Below are 8,601 nucleotides of genomic sequence, written 5' to 3'. Positions count from 1 at the left end.
TTATGTGCTTTCTTGCTCCACATCACACGGACACCCCTAGACAATGTGCACCAGAGATGAGGATGTTGTTTTTCCATGTCATTAGAGAATGTAGTTTAGGGTAAAAGAATCTATTACACAACCAACTCAAATGCCACAACAAACTACTTTGCACAATGGAATAAATACAACAAAAAATCAACATGTACATAAATAGACAACTTTTTACCACTTTTCAACAACCCAACTTCGTTATATTAACAAACTGTAGTACATTATTTAGGGCTCTGGTACCAGGGATCATGGCCCTCATACAATCAATAATACAAGAAATACAAACTAGGGTGCGGTGTCAGTCCTTCAACCAATCTACCTTGAACAAGACAACACTTGACCTACTTGTTGATGTAGCACTCCACAGCCCTTTCAGTCCATGTGTCCCGAACACATATGTCGTTCCTTTGGCTCCCAAACTACAACAACACCAATTTGCCTCTACCAATGAACCCTGCTCCTTTAGGTCTCTGAACACGGCTCTCCAACTGCCCTTTAGTTGTTCATAAGTCCATCAATGAATACACACATAAGGTCTTCTTGTGAGTTGTTCACAACTTTGTCTGTGAATAACTCTGAGATTACCCATTGTTGCTCCTCAACTCTTTCAGACTTCTTCCCACTATTGCCTTCTTGTGCTGGTCCAATGTAAACAATCTTAGGGCATGGAGGGTTGCCCAGTATGATTGTGTATAGTCCTTCTCCAACAATTAACATAGGGATGATTCATAAGCCTCCTTGGCTACCCTTATTTCTCCAAGAACCAAACCCTTAGGCTTCTCAAAGTTTGTCCTTCTTATAGCAGCCAAATTACTTGTCGAACTGATCTGGGGCTGTAATGACACCTTCTTAAACCCCCCACACAGTCCTTTAGATGCCCCTCAAACTTTGTCCAAACTAGGATAACCATCCACTAAAAAAAACATCGAAACAAGAGGACAAACATACCTTGTTCTGCAATTTAAACATACCTTGTATATTTGTTATTTAAACTTGTGCTTTATTCATGATCTCATACATAATATTACTTTGTCCTTTTTATAGCAGCCAAATTACTTGTCGAACTGATCTGGGGCTGTAATGACACCTTCTTAAACCCTCCACACAGTCCTTTAGATGCCCCTCAAACTTTGTCCAAACTAGAATAACCATCCACTAAAAAAAACATCGAAACAAGAGGACAAACATACCTTGTTCTGCAATTTAAACATACCTTGTATATTTGTTATTTAAACTTGTGCTTTATTCATGATCTCATATATAATATTACTTTGTGCAGTGAGTGACTACAATTGTAGTGTCTGGGAAGGTCGGGTTGAGAAGATAGGCAATGTTGATGCCACACAAAGGATGGGTGAATCGTGTAAGACTCCAACAAAATAGTGTTATTATTATTTGTTTACTTGAAGTTTTTTCCTTCTAGCATGGTTCTTGGGTAGTACCACTTAGTTAGTGGTTTGACATATACATCAGATGGAATGTTTGAATTTATGTGCTTTCTTGCTCCACATCACACGCACACCCCTAGATAATGTGCACTAGAGACGAGGATGTTGTTTTCCACGTCACTAGAGAATGTAGGTTAGGGTCTAAGAATCTATTACACAACCAACTCAAATGCCACAACAAACTACTTTGCACAATGGAATAAATACAACAAAAAATCAACATGTACATAAATAGACAACTTTTTACCACTTTTCAACAACCCAACTTCGTTATATTAACAAATTGTAGTACATTATTTAGGGCTTTGGTACCAGGGATCATGGCCCTCATACAATCACTAATACAAGAAATACAAACTAGGGTTCGGTGTCAGTCCTTCAACCAATCTACCTTGAACAAGACAACACTTGACCTACTTGTTGATGTAGCGCTCCACAACCCTTTCAGTCCATGTGTCCCGAACACATATGTCGTTCCTTTGGCTCCCAAACTACAACAACACCAATCTGCCTCTATCAATGAATCCTGCTCCTTTAGGTCTCTGAACACGGCTCTCCAACTGCCCTCTAGTTGATCATTAGTCCATCAATGAATCAACACATAGGGTCTTCTTGTGAGTTGTTCACAACTTTGTTTGCAAATAACGCTGAGATTACCCACTATTGCTCCTCAGCTCTTTGGGACTTCTTCCCACTATTACCTTCTTGTGCTACTCCAATGTAAACAATCTTAGGGCATGGAGGGTTGCCCACTATGATTGTCTATAGTCCTTCTCCAACAATTAACTTAGGGATGATTCATAAGCCTCTTTGGCTACCCTTATTTCTCCAAGAACCAAACCCTTAGGCTTCTCAAAGTTTGTCCTTCTTATAGCAGCTAAATTCCTTGTCGAACTGATCTATGGTTGCAAGGACACCTTCTTCTACCCTCCACACAGTCCTTTAGATACCCTTCAAACATTGTCCGAACTAGGATAAGCATCCACTAAAAAACAACATCAAAACAAGAGGACAAACATACCTTGTTCTGCAACCTCCTGCTGCTCCCCTTGACCTCGGCTTCATTGTAATTTCTGAGCTCTAGTGAGGGCCTCTTCTAACTATGTTGTCCCCTGCTGTGATTGTGGCCTAGGTTAGGCATCCTACTAGGCCTCTCCGCCATCCCCAACAGATATGTCGTTCACCTGCAATCAATCCAGAGAACCTGTGGCCTTAAACACAGAGAAAAATCTCCTCAAACGTGCACAAAATTTGCCCAAAATTCACCTCTTAGCCCTCGGCCTGTGGCCTATCAACATTGTCCTCAGAACAGTCTCAAGAAGACACAAAAATGCTCCTTCTCCACTTCACTTCAACTCCTTTTGATCTTCATCTATTTCAGAGGTATATTCTTTGATGTGTTGCTCCTTGGATGTGTGGAATGAGCTCTCTCCTCTCACATATTTATATCTTTCGCTTAGGGTGACATTTATCTAGGTGCTTGAAGCAACCCCACCCCTTGCTCCTTTAAGGGTGCTCTACCATGTTCAAGTGTCAAGTCATCAAATCTCTTAATGGATTCACACCCACAACTTTGGGTGCAAAGCCCACAGCTTGGGTACTCTCTTGCCCACAAATCCCATGCGGTTCCAAATCCTTCACAACCTTGTACCGTAGGGTTTGGAGTACCTACCAAGCTACAAATATCATTAGAGGACGGTAAGGTTGAGCAAGCAAGCATACAGACCCTTCAACCAATCAACCATTGTGCTAATAGACAACACTATTGCCTTGTGGCCTCTAGGATTTTGGTTGTTCAATATGTTTAAATATGCTTAGATCCCTCTACAAAAATAATTATTTCTCTTATGAAAACATTAATTGCATTATTTCTAGTAGAATTACTTCTAGTTTAGAAAATTTATATATTTGGAGATATAGCATGGAATATAAATGGATTGTAATTAAGTTGGATGACAAGTTCCTGCCTTCAACTCTCTAGTTTAACTTTGATTAGGGTCCTAATAGTTTATTGTGTATCTATTGCAAATGGTTGATTTCAGTGAGCACGAATACGTGAAGTACAGAATGGATTATCCCCCTTTATATAACAAAATTCAAAGACATGTATGTTTCATATTATGATTGATTATTACATTCAACTCTCTAATTTAACTTGTAAAATGATTCTAATATTTTGTTATGTATCTGTTGTAGATGGCTTGTTCTTGTGAAAATGGAATATAAAGCAATGTCTATCATTATATAACAAATTCTAAAGGAGGTATGTTTCTTATTCTAAATAATTATCAGTTTTTAAATATGTTTACCATTACTATCTATGTTTGTATTTTAACCTTAACCACCCCACTTTTTTTCTTTTCAGTGGAGGAGAGGACACTATAGTAGAAATAATGTGCAAGGGGGAAGTTTGCAATTTTTTGTTTGTTGTTGTCTACATGTTTTGTTTTTGTCGAGTTTGAGAGTGACCATGCTTTGTGTTGTACTCGTTTTCTCATTTCTTGTAGTTTGGTCTTGGTTTTGTTTGCATGGAGAGAAAATGAAAGAAATGAGGTGGATGTTATCATTGATAAATTAAGGTGAATCACCCTAACTATACACAGTGCACTTCACTCACAATTATCTTTTCCTCATTCGTGACTCTGTTTGCTTGCTTTTCAATTTATTATATGGTTTATATGGGGTCTCATATTCAACTATATTTATTTTCTTTGTGTAGTGAGCGACTACAGTTGTATAGTCTATGAAGGTGAAGTTGGTGAAAATACCTTAGAGATTCTACAAACGCACTGCAAAGGATTGGTGAGCCATATTTTTTTCCTACATAATAATTTTGTGCTTTAATCCACCGTAATATATGTTGCTTTCACAATGATACATCCTTTTGTCATGGCTTCAAGGTAGTATGATCTTGTTAATCGGTGTGAGGTTTGAGATTTTCCGAAAAATTTGATACGAAATAGAGAGAAAAGTTATAATGGATCCAGGGTTCTTGTTCATAATTGTTCCTTCTATCACATTAGTGAAGTGTTAGCAGGTATGTGTATGATTAATTTATTGCTGTGTATATATTTTATTCAATTTCTCTCTTGGTTTATTCATGATTTCACATACAAGATTACTTTGTGCGGTGAGTGACTACCGCTGTAGTGTCTGGGATGGTCGAGTGGAGAAGATACTTTAAGCAATGCAAATGGAGCATAGAGGATGGGTGAGTCGTAGTTTTCCAATAGAATAGTATTTTTATTATTTCTTTGCACTACTATTTCTCCTTCGAGCATGGTTCTTGGGTCATATTACTCAATTAGTGGTTTCACGTATACATCACATGGTTTTTTTAAATTTGTATTTTTTTGGCTCTCCATAGTACATGCCTTATAGAAGAGGTGGGTAAAGTTGAGCAAGCAAGCATATGGACCCTTCAACCAATCAACCATCATGTTAACATACAACACTATTGCCTTGTGGACCCTATGGTTTTGGGAGTTCAATTTGTTTAGATATGTTTAGATTCATTTTCAAACAAAAAAAATTACCTCTTATGAAAGCATTGTTTGTATTATTCCTAGTAGTACATCTAGTCTAGAAAATTTATATTTTTTGTGATAATTGATATTTTTTTGTGATATGGCATGGAATACAATTGGACTCAAACTAAGTTGTGTAACAAGTTCATGCCTTCAAACTCTCTAGTTTAACTTTTATTAGAAATTTAATATTTTATTATGTATTTATTGCAGAATATTTGTCTAGTGAGAACACGTGAAATACAAAATGGCCTCTCTTTTTATATAACAAACTCAAAGAAAGGTGTGTTTCTTATTATGATTAATAATTTCATTCAAATCTCTAGTTTAATTTATATAACAATTCTAAGATCTTATTTTGTATCTTTTGTAGATGACTTGTTCTGATGAGCACGAGCAAGTGGAATACAAAAGAGAGTGTTCATTGTTATAAAACAAACTCTAGGGGAGGTATGTTTCCTATTATGAATAATTATTGGTTTTGAAATATGTGTACCATTACTAACTGTGTATTTTATGCTTGTTCATTTTACTTCTTTTCCTTACAAGAGAGGACAGTACATTGCAGGAGAGATAATGTGCAGAACAGGGTGTTTGCATTTTTTTCTTTGTTCATGTTTTTTTTTGTTCAGTTTGAGCATGGCCATGCTTTTTGTTGTAATCGTTTTTCTTTGTTTAAGCTCTTTTTCTCTTTTTTTTTTAGTTTTGTCTTGGTTTCATTTTTTGGGTTTGTTGTACTCGTTTTCCTTTTTTTTTTCACGTTCTTTGTAATTTGGTCTCGGTTTCATTTGTTGGTGTGGAAAACGAAACAAAGGAAGCAAACAAAAAAAATGGAGGTTATTGTGCGTAAATGAGGGTGAGTCAACACACCTATATGCAATGTGCTTCACTTAAAAGTATATTTTGCTAATTTGTGGCTCCATTTTTTCGCTATCCAATTTATTATATGCTTTATCTATGTTGTCATGATCAACTACATTGATCTTCTTTATGTAATGAAGAGCTACAATTGTAAAATCTACAAAGGTGAAGTGGTGAAGATGCATTAGACATTCTACAACTGTGGCAGAGGGTGGGTGAGACATTCTACAAATTGTAAGTGATTTATTCTATTCGTTGCTAAAATATTAGCCAAAGGGGGGTAGGTATGTGTATGTTTAATACATCGCTTTGTATATTTGTCTTTTAAACTTGTGCTTTATTCATGATCTCATATATAATATTACTTTTTTCATTGAGTGAGTACAATTGTAGTGTCTTGGAGGGTCGAGTTGAGAAGATAGACAATGTAGATGCCACCCAAAGGATGGGTGAGTCATGTTGGTTTCCAACAAAATAGTGTTATTAGTATTTGTTTACTTGTAGTTTTTTCCTTCTAGCATGGTTCTCGTGTAGTAGGGCAGGTATGTTTATGTTTAATACATCGCTTTGTATATTTATAATTTAAACTTGTGCTTTATTCATGATCTCATATATAATATTACTTGTTGCAGTGAGTGACTACAATTGTAGTGTCTCGGAGGGTCGGGTTGAGAAGATAGGCAATATGGATGCCACACAAAGGATGGGTGAGTCGTGTTGGTTTCCAACAAAATAGTGTTATTATTATTTGTTTACTTGAAGTTTTTTCCTTCTAGCATGGTTCTCAGGTAGTACCACTGAGTTAGTGGTTTGACATATACATAAGATGGAATGTTTAAATTTATGTGCTTTCTTGCTCCACATCACACACACCCCTAGGCAATGTGCACTAGAGACGAGGATGTTGTTTTTCCACGTCACTAGATAATGTAGGTTAGGCTCTAAGAATCTATTACACAACCAACTCAAATGCCACAACAAGCTACGCTGCACAATGGAATAAATACAACAAAAAATCAACATGTACATAAATAGAGAACTTTTTACCACTTTTCAACAACCCAAATTCATTATATTAACAAACTGTAGTACATTATTTAGGGCTCTAGTACCAGGGATCATGGCCCTCACACAATCATTAATACAAGAAATACAAACCAGGGTTCGGTGTCATTCCTTCCACCAATCTACCTTGAACAAGACAACACTTGACCTACTTGTTTATGTAGCGATCCACAACCCTTTCAGTCCATGTGTCCCGAAGACATATGTCGTTCCTTTGGCTCCCAAACTACAACAACACCAATCTACCTCTATCAATGAATCCTGCTCCTTTAGGTATCTGAACACGGCTCTCCAATTGCCCTCTAGGTTATCATTAGTCCATCAATGAATCAACACATAGGGTCTTCTTCTAAGTTGTTGACAACTTTGTTCGTGAATAACTCTAAGATTACCCATTGTTGCTCCTCAGATCTTTCAGACTTCTTCCCACTCTTGCCTTCTTGTGCTGCTCCGATGTAAACAATCTTAGGGCATGGAGGGTTGCTCGCTATGATTGTCTATAGTCCTCCAACAATTAACTTAGGGATGATTCATAAGCCTCCTTGGCTACCCTTATTTTTGCAAGACCCAGACCCTGAGGCTTCTCAAAGTTTGTCCTTCTTATAGCAGCCAAATTCCTTGTTGAACTGATCTAGGGTTGCAAGGACACCTTCTTCTACCCTCCACACAGTCCTTTAGATGCCCCTCAAAACTTTGTCCAAACTAGAATAACTATCCACTAAAAACAACATCAAAACAAGAGGACAAACATACCTTGTTCTGCAACCTCTTGCTGCTCCCCTTGACCTCAGCTTCAGTGCAATTTTTGAGCTCCAGTGAGGGCACACTTCAACCCTAAATTCTGATCCAAAACTTGTGTTTTCCCTCACTTCAGGCCTCTTCTATCTACGTTGTCCCCTGTTGTGATTGTGGCCTAGGTTAGGCATCCTACTAGGCCTCTCCGCCCCCCCCCATAAGATATGTCATTCACCTGCAATCAATCCTGTCGAGGCCTTAAACACAGAGAAAAATCCCCTCAAACGTGCACAAAATTTGCCCAAAATTCACCTCTTAGCCCTCGGCCTATTGCCTATCAATATTGTCCTCAAAACAGTCTCAAATGACACAAAAATGCTCCTTCTCCACTTCGCTTGAACTCATTTTGATCTTCATCTATTTCAGACGTATATTCTTTGATGTGTTGCTCCTTGGATGTGTGGAATGAGCTCTCTCCTCTCACATATTTATATCTTTCGCTTAGGGTGACATTTATCCCTTCAAGAAGGGCCTCTTTAACTAAGGCCGACTTGATCTTTAAAACAATTCACCCACTCAAAACATATAAACGTTCATTTTTCCACAGTGACAAGGGCTCTCTTGGTGCTTGAAGCAACCCCTTGCTCCTTTAAGGGTGCTCTATCATGTCCAAGTGCCAAGTCATCAAATCTCTTCATGGATTCACACCCACAACTTTGGGTGCAAAGACGACAACTTGGGTACTTTTGCCCACAAATCCCATGCAGTTCCAAATCCTTCACAACCTTGTACCCTAGGGTTTGGAGGACCTACCAAGCAAATGGTTGATTCCAGTGAGCACGAATACGTGAAATACAGAATGGATTATTCCCCTTTATATAACAAAACTCAAAGCCATGTATGTTTCATATTATGATTGATTATTATATTCA

Source organism: Pinus tabuliformis, chromosome X (genome assembly GCF_031772625.1).
Source record: "Pinus tabuliformis cultivar Carrire ecotype Pingquan chromosome X, CPIR1, whole genome shotgun sequence".
Taxonomy (NCBI): Eukaryota; Viridiplantae; Streptophyta; class Pinopsida; order Pinales; family Pinaceae; genus Pinus; species Pinus tabuliformis.
The sequence above is the reverse complement of the archived record's forward strand: the minus strand, read 5'-3'. Positions refer to the sequence as shown.